Source organism: Coffea arabica, chromosome 3c (assembly GCF_036785885.1).
Source record: "Coffea arabica cultivar ET-39 chromosome 3c, Coffea Arabica ET-39 HiFi, whole genome shotgun sequence".
Taxonomy (NCBI): domain Eukaryota; kingdom Viridiplantae; phylum Streptophyta; class Magnoliopsida; order Gentianales; family Rubiaceae; genus Coffea; species Coffea arabica.
The window spans coordinates 35,629,869-35,646,247 of NC_092314.1; the positions used below are offsets into that span (position 1 = coordinate 35,629,869).

Sequence of the window (16,379 nt, forward strand, 5' to 3'; positions counted from 1 at the left end):
CACATTTATAATTAATTGATCCCCTGCAATTGGATACTTTCTCGATTTATTTTCACTCTTATTCAACAATTAATACTTGAAACTATCTTAACGAGTGCCTCTAGGGCATTTCTTAGCCAAACCCCAATAGAAAATGTGATCAATGAATGTTGCTAAATAGCCAAGTTATTTTGGGTAGGTAGGCCACTAAAATAGATTTAAAAACTCTTTTTAGACTATAGGTCAGAGGTTCAAACCTTGCACCCTGCACCTTTTGAGCTATCCGCTATTATATTTTGGTGACCACATTCACCTAGCTTTGAGATTTAAAAGAAAAAAACTCTTAAGAACATCATGTAAATTAGTTTGTGGTTAGGTTTTTGACTAGTTGATATGGTAAGGGATTAGTATAGTAACTAGGTATAGAGTTGAATATTGTACCTACGTTCTAAATTGATATTTAGATAAGGAAAAGGCAATATGTAGATTTATTCAATATAAGGAACTGCGTCTAAATTCGCCGAGTAAAAGAAAATATAATAAGTAGGAAAAAGTGAAAGATCACATTAAAATTACCTTTCTACTAACTAAACGATAGAGGAGTATCTATTAGGGTACTTTGGTAAATGAAGAGTATGTATTTTAGAAATCAATAAACAACTGAAAATACTCAATATTGGGAAAGACCACAATGGCTTGAGTCAAGAAAAAGAGTTAAGGAACAATTAAACTAAGGGAACTGTCGATGGCACCTAATCATTAGCTGTTTATAGTTTTCTTCTAGAATGGTTTACACTATTTAAGAAGCATTTAAGTGTTATTAAGGCCTTTTTCTAGAAAAACGTAGATTACAAGGAGAGAAGTTGCCAAGTCAACTTCAAAAGAAAATATTGAGAAAGTGCAGAAGACAGGAAGATGGGAAATCAGGATCAAGATTTGAATTGCCAAATTGAGGTCAAAATAGAAGAGGATAGAATAGTGATAGGCAAGTAAAGCAAAATAATTTTTATTTTTTGGTGTACATTTTACAAAAAAAATGTCCATTTCTTATTTGAAATTTTATTTAAATAGTAATGTAACACTTGTTAGGACGTGATGTATGTGAAACAAAAAAAAATAGTTGAGAAAACAAATAGATTATTAGAAACATCTTTATGAGGCAAGAAAAGATTTTTTGAATAAACAAAAATAGCAGTCCAAATTGGGTTGAAAATTTTTCCCTTCTAGAATACGGTCTTTAGTTTGAAAGCTTGAAATTGGGGGTATATGTTTAAGTTTCTAAAACCTGGGGATCTTGCCGAAATTTTAATAAATCTCTGGAGGCGACCCCATGGTCTTGAGATGGTGTGCGTGGAAATGGAAACTACTTTCCGTTAGGCGCTACCGCCAAAACGCATTCCTGCTACTACCATGTACTATTTAAATGTAACCCACCATATCATATTCCCATTTTGCTTCTATGATTCAAAAAGATTGGTCTTTCCTGAGCGTGAGAGAGGACAATTTGGGAGCCGTAGGAAGAAGAAGCAGCCTGAGATGTGAGGAGAAAGAAGAAGAAAAAGATTAAGCTTAATGTTATTGTCAGGTCAGATTTCTGTGTTTCCCTTATTTTGTTTTTATCTTGGTTGCTTTGTTTCTTAATTCTTTCGGTGAATTTCTTGCTGGGTATTGTCGAATTTTCAGTTGTTTTTTTGCTTCCATTGTTTAAGGATGAATTTATTCAGATTTGGTGTTGTTTAGCTTTGTTCTGAAATTATCACCGAGTTGTTTGAGAAAAAGTCTCTTAGATCTTCTCTTGTTTGAAAGATATCTTTTATTCCTTTTTTTCTTTATTTTTTTCGCTTTCCTCCTTTTTGTATTGTACTTGGTGAAATTTATGTCTTGTTGACCAAAGGACCAGAGGTTTTTGTAGAATATGAGTTCCTTCATGGAAAGATGGCCTTAGGACAAGTTTTACCTTGTTGAAAAAGAAAAAAAAAACTTCTAGGTTGAAATACACGTTAATGATGGCAATTGGTTCCGTATAGATTAAGAGGTCATGTAATTCCTCAAGGCGCCATAAACAAGAACAGTGCTATTGATGGTAAAGCTCCGTGTTCATATATCTTGATATTAAAAACTGAAAATATGAGTCTGGCCGAAATTTAGTTTTGTTGAAATATAGAGCTTTTTAGCTTCGTCTGCTAAGTGTTTAAAGAAGAACCCAAAAGGTAATACCGAATTTTCTTGGTTTTCAAAATTTTGTTATGCTGAATTTGCCGTAAAGTTCTAAATGAGATAACAAGTGAAAAGATTTTATTATGACTGTCTAGGTAATACTGACTTTGACTTGCAAATCAAAACAAACCAAAAGTTAATGAATGTAAGAATAAGGGTTATTGCTGCATTGGGAATTAAGAGTCATTTATTTAGTAAGCTAACCTTTTACTCACTGGACATGGGATGGCTAGCGACTTTAGATTGATGTCCTAATAACTATCCTCACAATGTCCTTAAAAATAACTGAGTAATACACCAAATGGAAATGAAAAATTGAATCTAGGAAGGAGAAAATTAGATTGTCAGAAAGGGGTTCCTTGTATGTTGAGGTACTATGAAGTGCATGATAAGAAAAAAACAAGAATAGTTTCTACAAAGCTTTGTAAGATTTTCAATCTCGGCATAGTGTTTAGTAAGTTTTTTTTTTATGGCAAACCCCATACACGGGGTGGGGTGCCAGCCCAAATTTATTAATCATGATGAAATGGAAAAATACAAGGAGGGGGACTACACCTTACCTTCAAGAACACTAAGAAGTAATTCTGAAGATCATGGGAACCAAAAAAAAAATAGTAAGTTCTTCGTGAAAACTAATGAGCAATGGAAAAACCAAACATTCATAAACAATAAAATAGATAATAGAATTCTTTTTTTTTTTACAATTATAGAAAAATGATGAAATTCAAAAACAAAAATTCAATATGTAAACAGATTACACATTGGAATTCATACTTCAATCTCAAAGAAACTATAAAGCCTTACTAGGAAAAAAAAAATATAGTACTTAGAGGAATAAATTAGTTCTTCACACATTGATGATTTTGTTTCTTGATAAACTTGGTTCGCAACTCACAACCATTTTATTGTTTCAAGGATATACCATTTGCTCTTGGGTCGCTTATTTTATCTACTCTTATGAATTGTAAGCCTCAAAGGGGTAAAAGATCTATTTTTCAAGCAATAGGATGTTTGCAAGTTGTAAACCAAGTTTATCACTGAAAAAAGTATTAAATGTATGATGAACTGATTTATACCTTTAAGTACTTTGTTTTTTCTTGTTAAAACTTTATAGTTTCTTTGAGAATGAATTACAAATTCCAATGTGTAATATGCTTGTATATTGCATTTTTATTTTTGAATTTTTTTAATTTCTCCATTTCTTTCTATACTTTTGACTAAATATTATGTAAATTTTTGTAGAATTGTAGAGTTCTATCCTTTGCTTTGTTTGATTATTAATAGTTGAATTTTTTATGCTAAGCTACTTTGCTTATTTGTTTTGCTTCGAATTTACATAATACTATCCACTGAGTGGGATTCTTCCAGGGTTTATACTAACTCATTTCTCGTACTTTCTCCTCATTTGAAACAAACCTAATTTGTCTTTCTTTACTTAAAGAAAATAATAGCAAAAAGGAGTCGTTGTTTTTGACCTGATAAAATGGAAACAATGTACAAATATTCTAGTACTAATTAAAGCTAAAACTTGAAGATCTCAATGGTATGCCCTTCAGAGATTTGAGTGAGGCGTCCAAAGTATGAATCCAGCATGGATGGGTTGAAAGAGCTATTTTGTGTGGCAAGATAAAAGTAGAAGAGGGAGAAGAAGGATTTGTTTTAAGTATTTCACCTAGCAGTTTGAACTGGAAACTCTTTAAGGCATTAGCTTAAGGAAAATTGCACAATCACTCACCTTAAAAACATAGTTAAAATCTTCCAAGATTTAGGGGGGTTAAATCATTATTAGTGATGTTAAGGACATATTCATAACATTTTTGAAATTATTTTTGCTTTATAGAGAATTTAGACTTTAATATTATGGACTGGACCTAGTTACTTTTCATTTCTTCTCTCATTCTTATTTATTCTCTAGACTTCTCATGTTATTGTTTGTTGGTGGAATGTGTGTGTGTGAAATTGTGCATGTGTATGTGTGTGTGTGTGAGAGAGAGAGAGAGAGAGAGGGAGAGAGAGAGAGAGAGAGATGGACAGATTGAGAGGGGAGGTCCTAGAGCTATGGAAAGTTTAAGAAAGGTGAGATTCAAAAATTTTTCTTATTTGTATGGAATACTGCATTTCTAGCAAGTAGTTGCAATTGTAGGCTTTCCATAACATAATCTAGTCCATCAAAGGTTTTGCTTATTTGCCTTTCAAAAACACAAAGGCTTTTTTGCACGTAAACTTGAGTGTTGACTTCTATTAATTAGTTTATAACTATAGTGGAACATGAGCTTCTAAGAAATACACCTAGTTCTTTTGCCTGGATGCCCAAAGTGTTAGGTTGATCTTTTGAAGATTGGATGAAAGTTTAATCTTTATTTTTTTACAAGTACCTTTGTTTAAAGGAATACTGAACTAGTGAGTCCTAGTGAGATCAAAGAAGGAATGTAATTGGTCGTTCAAGGATGGGTTAGATTGGGAAATGAGAAAGTGGTATAATTACTTTAGGTAGCTCAAGCTATGATGGTCCTTAGACTATGGTGGCATGAGATTTAGGACTGAATCTTGATTAAATCTTGGGAAATAAGACATTGTCTAGACTATTGGATTCTAAAATGAGGATAACCTACACCTGTGAGTGGCCAACCTATATTGTGGATTAACTTTATTTTGGTTCCATAGACTAGGTTGCCATATGATTGTTGAAGAGAATCTTGAGTGAATGAGGCTATTAGATTTGGCACTACTAAGATGATAATTGCAGAATCATTCACCTAAAAAACATATTCAAAATCATCCACATTTTATGGGGTCCAGTCATTATTAATGGTGTCAAAGACATTTTCATGAAATTCATAGTATTTTTTTTTCAACCAAGGATAGAGGTTATATTCTAGCACACTCGGTAGCTTTTGGTAGCTTCTCTCATATTCAGACTCCTCGTATATGTTTTCTAGTACGTAGTAGTCTCAATATGTAGACATAGAAGTTTTACAACTATAGGTTGCGCATAATCTAATGAGCTCTAATTTATTATCCATGGTTTTGCTTGTTTAACTTTCAGAAACAGGTGATCACTAAACTGTTTATTAGCATGCAAACTTAACAAGTCACTTATATTAGCTACCAAGTGTTGTAGCGCTTGAGCTTCTTCGAGACACTAATTTCTTTTGCATAGATGACTCTCTATTTTTTCATGGTCTAATTATTAGTTCTGTGCCTTAAGATAAAGGAGTATTGAACTAGTGATCATTAATTAGAGTTAAAGAGTCATCTAAGGAGGGGTAAAATTGGGAATGAGAAGATGGTGTCATCAGACTATGGAAACATGACATCTAGGATTGGATCTGAACTAAATATTGGTAAATAAGACATTATGCACTTTGTTGGATTCTTGAATATAGATAATACTTGGGGAGCTGCTAGCTTGAGTTGTGGATTAACTTTATTTTGGTTTGATAGACTGGGTCGCTCTATGATTGTTAAAGATAATTTTGAGTGAGAGAGGTGTATAGATTCGGCACGGCTAAGATGGAAATCTAGATTTTGAAATAATTCTGGTCTGGTGTGTATTGGCTCATAGTCACAAAGGGTTGACATTGAAAAGATGTCCAATTTGAAGGTTGAATTGAGTTCGGAATGCAGTTGTAGGATTGATCTTCAGTGTATGTGTTTTAGGGTGAATGAGTGTTGCTTTCTAAGCTTTTATTTTCCTTCCACTCTTTGGGATCAAGGAAGACAAACATGTGTTTTACTATAAAGTTTATCCTTTTTCACAAATCTTAACTGTAATACAACACATATTTCCCTTCCTTTTTTTTAAAGTTAAATGTCTACCCATTAAGCTAATTACACGCATAATGATTTTGGATAGAAAAAAAGAGTACTGGTATTTCAATTTATTTTATCTAGAAATTCAAATAATGACAATTATTCTATAGTAAAAATCAAACATACATCAAAAAAAATCTTATAGTTGTCTTCCCTTACAGACCATATAGAAGGGCATTTTTGTCAAATCAAATATTTTAATAGTCAACTTGATGAGTTGAATTGCAATAGGAGGTGGAGTGAGAAGAAATAAACGTTGGGAGGTAAAATGCAATTTGACCAAACGCTAAAGGGAGTTTTTGAGACTAACCCTAAAATAAATGACCACTACTTGTCTTTTTCTTTTTATTTTTCTCTTCTCTATACTGTGAAAGAAACTTCTCTAAAAAAGAAACTGGTCAAATTTGCCAAATACAGAGTCATAGCAACTAGATTTTCATGAATTACAGAGAAACTTCAAATTTTAGAAAAGTCCTCAACATCCGAATTTATGGCCAGGAACTATGGGATGCGAACTTAGATTAACTAGTTATTCTATCTTAAGTAAAATTTGCTCTGAAGATCAAGTAGTAAAACAGAAAAAATGCGATTTTCATGGAGGCTGTCTTAAGTTTTATCTGCATGTGAGTTGGATAAGTCACTTCTATTAGTTTAGAAGTCTTGTAGTTTGAGTTTCAATGGTGTGCTTCTAATTTTTTTTGGATGGATTCCATGGAGTTGAACGGTTCTTTTTAAGGTTATTTTTCTTAGGTTAGTTATCGGAAAAATGTTTCAAGTGTATTAGTTGACAAGTATCTTTATCCTGAGGGAATTTTGACCCAGTGATCAATAGTGAGAGCCAGGAAGGCATCTAACTTGTCTCCTCTATAGGGGCGGGTTAGGTGGGGGGGCATGAAATGATGTTGTTGTGGATTGATTTTATTTGGGTTCCATTGACTGGATTTCCATTTCAATTGTGAAGGGAATTTTGAGTGAGAGAGATACATAGATTTGCTACTTAAATGATAAAAACCTAGATTGTGGAGTGATTATGGTACCATTCAATATTCTTGGGATTTGGCTAATTGTCATGATGGGTTGACATGTGAATACATGTCATGTATGAATATTCAATTGATTTCAGCCGATAGTTCTCGGGTGTAGAAGTTTTTGGTTGATGGTAGATGTCTTTTGGGATAGATCTACTTTTGCTTAGTATGCTTTTGCTAGTAATATATGGGTTTGGGAAGAAAATGAAAATTTTATCTCTGTACTTTGTTTTCAAGTATTGGGCTAGGAAGTCTTTAACATTATCAACTTAATGGACAACAGGGAATCGCACACTTTAATGGCATTAATGGCATTTAGTCATTAATGGTTTCAGAGAGTTTTGGGGGATTTAGTCATTAATGGCATTGTTAACTACCTGTTTGTTAAGTTCTCGAGTATTTATGGTTTCAGAGAGTATTTTTGTTCAACTTCCTGGGTTGGGGCTGGCAGCTTTTGGATGCTCTTCAATCCTGAATATCTCACTTTCTTGAAAAAAGTAAGAATAGCTTACTAAAACAGGGAGTTTGAGAAAGAGGAAGGTTGATAAAGTTGAAAAGAGAGTCGGCTAGGGGTCATAGGGTTGGAGAGAGCTTTTGCTAGTTATAAAATTATACTGATTTTGGAATCTAAGATTTGAACTCCTAATTTTTCTGCAATTTAAATTTCACTGGTGACAATTCACCTAACACAAATTGGTTCCACACATTTCTTGTTGTGTTATCCCTTTTTTGGTTTGGCTTTATCTTATTTTTGCCAGAAAACTTACACTCGATGAGGATTCAAAATGAAGTTACAGAATTAGACATTGGGATAAATATCAATGTGGACATAGAAATTAGGTGCATGTAAAATTGCAAAAACTATAATTAAGGTTGAAGAACCATATGCTTTATTCAAAATCATTTGTTTATGGCATATGCAACTTTAATGCTTTCCAGCCTTTCTTTCTTCACACTATAATTGTCTTGATGTAAGTGATTGTGCATATTTAAAAAATAAACAAACGAAGATTGTACCCAGCCTATTTGAATAGTGTATTATCAATAATCTATTAGATATTACTGGTATACCTAGTGAGTTAGCATCCAGTCTTTTTTAAAAATCACTAGGTAGAGTAACCACAGTGTATGATAAAAAGTAGTTCGACATTTTTGCCATCTAAGGGAGAAAGATGAAAAGGTATACTTCAATTAGTTAGGCCTAGTTTGAGGTTGCGGTTCTTTTGGTAAAAAAGCATTTTTAGGTGCTAAAAATACTTTTAAAATGTTTAGTGAATATCATCCCAAAAAATCAACAGTAGAGCTTTTTGGTATTAAAAGTATTTTTAGCAAAAGCTCAAATTTGGTACTTTTAGAGTAGCTTTTGTGATTTAAAAAATAAAATATCAAATTCAATCATTTTATCCTATATTATGAACTAAATAAAGAGATAAACACTTTTAAAATTTTTTAAATTACACACTAATCAATATAATAAGTACTTATCAAATTATGCCTCCAAACAATATATTTAGAAACACTTAAATTGTTAATAAGTACTTTTATTAAAAACTCTATTGTGGAAGTACCTTTCAACAAGTTACCCCAGGTGCAAATGGGGCCTTAATATAAGAAACATCTAGGGTACCTCACATTGGTTGATCATACATGAGGAGAGAGTGGAGATGTGTGGATCCTCTTATTGATTGGAGAATGAAGATAAGCTCTTGCCCATTTTATGGTACCAATGTATCCTGCTCCATACACTATTTCACAAATTAAATTGTTGGTAAGGCTTTTTTCCTTTTATTTTTTTGTGAAGATCATTAAAATTAGAAATATATGGTCAAAATCTAAATATTGATCATGACATGATATTGACCATTAAACTTGTATGATGAATTTAGTACGCAATAAAACTAGGCTCTGAACATATGTTCACATGTGAGTTGATTATTAGCCAAGCATGCAAAAAATGAATTTAACAAGGATATGGTAAATGAGAAAAGAATAGTGAAAAGTAGGCTAGAACGAGATCCCTTCATTGTTGAATGGGAAAAGAATACTTTAATAGTGAAAGTTTTCCATCTCATTCTACAATTTTGAATTTTGTTTGAAAATCTTGCAAATGATTCTGAGGTTATGGTAAGGAATGTTGAGTTGAGTTGGGTGGTAAAATGAAAGGATTTGTAAGTAAGAGGTCTAGGTTCAAGTTGTCCCACTTACTCCTAAAAAAAAATTCAGAGATTATGCTTCAAGCAAACAATATACAATTGAAATTTTCACCAAGTCAGTTACATGTCTAATCCAAAGTCTCGAATTTGACAAAGAATTATTTTGTTGCAAAGCATAGTAAATCATCTAAAAGTTGGATTCTAAAATTTGGAGAATGCTTGTCCTCAAACCTCTCTCCTCCTTCCCCAACCAAAAAAAAGGGCAAAAGTTTCGTAGTGACATAGAATCGATAAAAGAGGGAAAAAATAGTAGTCTAAACACTTAAGCTCCTTTTGTTGGGAGGAAGCAATTGTCAATTTTATTAAACAAGATAGTTCTTGGTGAGAAGCTCTTCATTTGATTTTGTTTAGCATAATGTCAAAGTTGAATGCATCCAGACGATTTGCAATGCGGTTTTTTCCATTTTGAAGTCATTGTGCCAAAGTGAAAAGTTAATTACGTCCTCTAAAAGAGGATGGATCCATTGATAAATAGTGCCTACCACAAACATTTATGTAGTAATGTTTATAATTATTGCATTAATAGTATAGTGTCTACATACATGCACCATTTTAGAGTCTAATTGTCTTGTGAGCTTGATATTAAAAATGTTAAGATCCTTAATTTGTTTTGTGTGTATACATGTTGTGTAAAAATTAAATGAAATCCATCCAATCTACCAAAAAAATAGGTGACTGATGATAGTCTTGGAGAAAAGACAAAGCCCATAGGAGAAAAAATAATTAATAGGGTCAGTAATAAAATCTATCTTGCAATTATTTTATGCAAAAGAAATGTAAGCACAAAGTGTAGTATATTTATAAGGATACTACTACTCCACATTTAGTACATAGGAATGGCCTGGAAAGTAAAAAAATCTTTGTAACTTGTTATTTCATCCAAGTTTGGTATGAATCATTTAAGTGGGAAAATCCTTTTCCTCTTGAATGCTCATTCCAACTTTTTTCTTGAAATCTCCATTCCTCAAACTAACATATGGAAAATTCTTTCCAATTTCATCTAAAAATGTTCAAAATAGTAGGATGCCAAATTTATTTTTACAAATCATTTTAATTGCATCAGCATATTTTAGGATATTTATTAGCTCAATTAATATTTGAATGTAATTTTTTCATAATAAATAATATTTCTTGTATTTAAAATAATTTTTTTTACTAACAAACAAATATTTTAAAATACTTTATTGTATGACTTTTGAACAATTTGTGACTTTTTTTTGAGTTTCATTTCAAAAATGAAAACATAATAAAAATTAGAATTATATTACATTTTATTTTGATTCATATAATTTATATTCTACATTGACGCAAATTTTTAACATAAAAAGCTATATGCTAGAATGAATCAAATATTACAATTAAAAATTTTTAATATCAATTGTCAATATTATGAAAGCATAAAATATCAAAATTCCATCTAAATAGACAAATAACATAGTCAAACAAATAAAACAAAAGTAATAATGCCCAAAAAATAAACCATATCAAGTCTTATAAATTAATCATGGGTAATTAAGGCAAATTTTTATTAATTGGATTCCATCGGATGTCTAAATATTGATTATATCAGACACTAGAAAATGAGTGAACATTCCACTCTAACTTGCGTACCAGACATTCTGGAGAGATAAATTATTTTACCTACCATTCTGAGTGGAAAGATCTTTCCATTATGGGCATTCCCACATATGAAACAAAAGTGAATCTCCATTGAGCACTTGCCAAATTGTTTAACACAGAATCCTTAACAATTGAAAGCAAAAAGAATCATGTAATAGATATCATGCTATTATTATATGATGCTTTTATAAATTACCTATAGAGTATAGATTAGATCACTTTTGACAAATAGCATTATCCAAAAGGAAAAAAAAAGAAAAAGATACGATAAGTCAATTGCTAAGGCTGTACTCTCCTATTTTGTATTATGCGCTATGGAAAGGTAATTTTTAGATTTGGCACTAAATGTAAAGAAAAAAATGTTTTAGATATTTTGTCTTTTCAAGTGATCAACTTTTTTAAAAGATAGAATATATATATATATATATATATATATATATATATATATATATGTATGTATATGTTCAAGAGGAGAATTCAAATCTTATAAGAGGAAAAAGGGAAAGAGGAGGTCTTAAGAGTCGAATTGGGAATTTCACCATCACTTGACTAATGTCTTCAAGACCTAGTTATTAACATATTCTTTCACTTGAGATAACATAAATGATTAGATTACTCATTGCATAAGCAATAATTAGGGACAACACATTTGGACACAATGACATTACATAAGCATGACTTGAACGAAATCTGATTGAAACATGGTACATAAAAATTAGTCTTGCAATTGGGTATCAAAAATGGGTATTATTGGATCAACACATTGATTAATACAATTAATCAAATAATAACTTGTTAAAAGTTAAGAGTGGACACATTAACCCTAACCTATCATGTCACACTTATAACCCGAATGATCGGCCGTATTAGGTACTCTTATTTTTGCATTATATTATACTACTATTGTACTATTTTTTATGTTTAGGATTCTTATTAATTTCTTGGGTTTCCTTCAGAAATCACACCAAAAATTTCAAAATTATGAACAAATTATTTGAAAAACTGCTTGGTTCCCACCTATGTCTACGCCAAATTTTTTTGGGATTTCCTCATAAACTTAAAATTAAATTACTCTAATTCGGACTTCCTCCTAAATAGACTAAAAGAGCCAAAGGATAAAGGCAATTCACACCCAATTTCTCAAGAGATTAATTTTTAAGAAAAGAAAAAGCACTAATTGGTTTCCCTTACATATTTACTTACACAAATTTTTTTTTGATTCCATCATGAATTTATCTTTATAGTAGTAGTTTAGACTATTTAGTTTCTCCTAAACAAAGTAATGGAGCCAAAAGTCTTATATTTATCACAATAAATTGTTTGTTAAAGCTAAATATGATTAAATTTCTCATTGTATGTTAGACGCTTCATTTAATGAAATCAAAGAGTTTGCTTCATTTACATTTATTATAAAAATTATAAAAAAAAAGAAGCTCATTGTCAGGGGATGTACAGTAAGCAACAAAAGAGTGAAAGGAAAAAGAAGAAAAAAAAAAGGAAAGAAAAAAGAAAAAGACGGAAAGAATTGAGAAACTATGGAAGGTTTTTTTGAGGTAAAATTTCAATGTCTTTTGACAACAAAAGTTAAAAACCCTGAGATTTTAGGAATATGACTTTTTTCTCCAGTCAATGAGATTGAACCATAAATCACCATTGCAACATAGGAAGTTACAATATTCATTTGCTATTCTAATAATTATTTTAGCAAAAAAAAAAGTAGAAAAATAAATGAAATCGATGAAAAATGGTTAGTTTCTAAGAATTATTTCTTCATGCAAACAGTTCTAAAAATTATTTAGAAAAAAATCTAGAAGGAAAAAGGAAAAGTAAGATCAATAACCAGAAAAAAGGACTAGTTTAACAATTATTTTTGCACTTAAAATCCTAAAAAAAATGTGGAAGAAAAAAAAGTTGAAATCCAGAAAAGGTTGGCAACTAAACAACCCTCCTCCCCATCCCCACCCCCACCCCCCAAACCAAGCAACACTGTTTTTGGAAAGGACAAAAAATAAAGGTGACTTTGAACATTTTGATTGAAGCTTCTTTTTGGTCAATTATTTCAGAATTTTCTAAAATCCATATTATGTTCTTTCATCATCGTGTCAATTTATTCACATGTGTCAACTCGATACACGTTTTCTACAAGACTATTTGGAACCAAAATTGACAGAAGTTGAAATGAATAAAAAGCTAAAACTTTATTAATTATTACTATGTTTACGTGGCAAAATGTTGTGGACTTGAAAAAGACGAAATTGACACACATGATGAAACGTCAAATATGTAAATTCTTGGTTTAAAATTTTTAAAACAAAAAGAAAAAGAAAATGAACCCAAATACTACTAAATAAATGGTGCAGTGGCAGCTGGGCAGCGGCCAATGAGCGATTCGGCATCAACGTCGGTGGGTGGTTGAGGTGTTGCAGTGGAAAAAAGAAAATGAAGAAAAAGGAGAAAGGGGAAGGAATTGGTTGGGTTGAGTTTGACCGCGAAAATACTCGTAAACGCTATTAGCTACAGCCTACAGGAGGGGTCTGGACCCCACAAAATGTCTGCATTAGACATTAGAGCGGACAAGAGACGAAGGTTGTGGGGTCACGCTTCCTCTGCCCCCTCTGCCCTAAGCAAATTCGACAATCTCTTAATATCTTTCCTTGACCCCTGATCTAGGGATGTAATCGAACCGAGCTATTTGCGAGCATCCAGAAGCTTGATAAGGCTGTCGAGTCGAGTTCGAGCATTCAGAAGCGATGCTCGAAGGCTCGACGAGCCTTATCGAGTATTTTAATTTTAATTATTTAATATATTATTATTTAATATATTATTATAAATTACCCTTATATCCAAAAGAATTGTCGAATTTACGAAATGTTTCAAGTCATATAAAAATTTTAAAAGGGCAATAATGTCTTTTTACTTAAAAAATCAAGAAAATAAAATTTAATAACTCGAGCTCGAACGAGCTCGAGTAGACTCGATAAGGCTCGAATGGACTCGAGCCCATGCGAGTCGAGCTCGAGTACTGCGAGCAAGCTTCGAGCTCGAGCTCGAGCTCCAATAATACTACTCGCTCGAGCTCGAGCGCCCTAGATGTATGTCGAGTCGAGCTCGAGTATGGCGATACTCGAGTTTGACTCGACTCGATTACAACCCTACCCTAACCTACACTACAGACCAAAAACATGTTTCTCTCTCTCTCTCTCTCTCTAATTAATCCCACCATCTTCTTACATTTATTTCTTAATTCCCCCCGGGGCGGAACATAGCTTTTCTAATACCAACGCACCCTTTTACTCTGTGAACTATAGATTCTACTTAAAACCCGTTTGAATTGCTATTTTTTAAAATTTTTATAAAAATATATATTATAATAATTTGATGTATAAAACGTGTTATAAAAAAGTAATTTAAAAAATTTATTTACAAAATATGTAAATTTTTTTTGGAGAAAAGTTACAATTCAAGCAAGGCTGTTCCATTATATTGATGCGTGAAATGTTTGTGGTAGTAATTATTAGCGAGAAGAAGATGAAAAGAAAAACAAGGGGAAAATGATTATTGTAACACCAGCAATTAATTCAAATCTTCCGTAAAATGAAAGAAAGACGCCTTATGAGCCATGGCCATAGTTCTTTCGAAACTAAATACTGAAGCTCTAATACTCACCTTTGATCACTTTTTTATACAGGAAAATGACCCATTGCTCATATATTGCTTCGCTGTTACTCAAGCTTTCCGTCACTTGCCTTGTCATGTTTCTGGTGAGGAAAGTAATGGATTCTTTTTACCTTAGTTCTTGTTTAGAGAATAAGTAACTGTTTTAACTTTATATGTTATCCAACTAATTTTTTTTTTTTTTTTGGGTTTGGATTGCACATTATTTACATTTTACTTTACACATACCGACTTTGAACTCATAGAACTAAAACAACTTGGTTTGGAAAGAGCCAAGTGATTGTAGTGTCAACTGATTGGTTAGCATGCAATAAGATTGGGCGGTTTAGTAGCTGAGATTGAAACCACAAAACTGATTTAGGATCTTAACTCTAATTCTCTTTTCCCCTCTTTGCTTTTAAAATTTCACCTTTCTCCTGTTAAAAAAAAAATAGAAAAAAGGTGAAATCTCTTGGGAAGGTTGGTGATACGATCAAAAACCATTGGAGAGACTTTCTGAAATATCCTTTTTAAGCATGAAGGTTGGTGATATTATCAAAAACCATTGATGAGGCTTTCTAAAATATCCTTTTTTACGTATGACAAAAGAACACTAAGGGTAAAATTGATTTGGGAAATTTCTCCGTTGGAGTTTTCCTCAAGTTGATTGCATCAATGGAGAATAAATGTGGATTGCATCAATTGTTTACTTGAGTGGTTATATCATCTTCCTAAGCGTATTTTAACTTTATGATTGCAGGAGATGTTGTTTTGACACTTGAAAAGCAACTTGAGAGCCCTAGGGAAATTACATTCATAAGCTGGTCTACAATTGAAAGAAAGAAACTCACAAAGTAGAATGCATAATGAGACTCAGTACAAATTAAAAAGCAATACGACATTTAAGCATTAGCATATTTATTCTATAGTTGCTCCAAAAAAATTATATTTACTCTATAGTTGAGGCAAAAAATTAAAGTTTTGGCACTGAAAATAATCAGATTTTCAGCACAATAGAACATTGTGTGGTAAATATTTCAGATACTTCCTACTTCGTCAGCACAAAGCCATATCTATCTATTTCTTTCCATCTCTTGTAATAACAATTTGATTTGTTTGTCAAATGTTAAATCTTGCATCACTATCAAGCAACCTGTTTGGAAGAAAGTGGAGGAGGAAAACAAAGTAACCAGTTATCCTAATTAAAGCAATAACCATCCAAAGAAATAACTTAGGACGATAAAACCAATTATCTTGAGCATGATAAGCATCGTTTCTAGAAAGCAAAAGCAATTTCCAATCCACAACCTTTTATCTCAACGAAGAATTGAAAAAAAAAAAAAATCAATGTTTTCGTGTAAGCTTGAAATTTTTTTTTTTTTTTGAAATTTTTTTAGAATGATTTGTTTAAGGCAAACTCTGTACATGGGAGAGAGATGCCACTTAAAAACTTTATTAATTACTCAAATAATTACAATGGAGGGGGATTTGAGCCCAAATCTCCAGGCAGTACATGAATAAGAAGGAATTTAAAATGATTATTTATATAGAACTGCAAATTTACAAACATGGAGAACAATACAGAGGCCTTTGCACAAGTACTAAAATGTAAATTTGACTGTTCCTTGGCAGATAAGATCTGATAGCAAAAGTTTTAGAGTGGCACATTAGAGATACTAATTACTTGTTGAATTACAATATTCAGTGTGTTTGGGTTGTCAAATCATTCCAAATAATATTTTGCTTGCATTATAAACACATTTCCCAATTCGTCTTTTTATATTTCCAACTATTTTTTTATCTCACATACGTCACATCACAAAAAGTGCTACAGTAATTATTCCAAATAATATTT

The 16,379-nt window shown here is 31.8% G+C and overlaps 1 long non-coding RNA gene across 1 annotated transcript; it reads left to right on the top strand.

Annotated features, from left to right (window-relative positions):
• Positions 1-1,253: 1,253 nt before the first annotated feature.
• LOC140038123 (uncharacterized) lies at positions 1,254-14,876 on the top strand. Its single transcript, XR_011841939.1, has 2 exons — positions 1,254-1,564; positions 14,559-14,876. It is a non-coding gene; the product is annotated as an uncharacterized lncRNA (long non-coding RNA).
• The last annotated feature ends 1,503 nt before the right edge of the window (positions 14,877-16,379 follow it).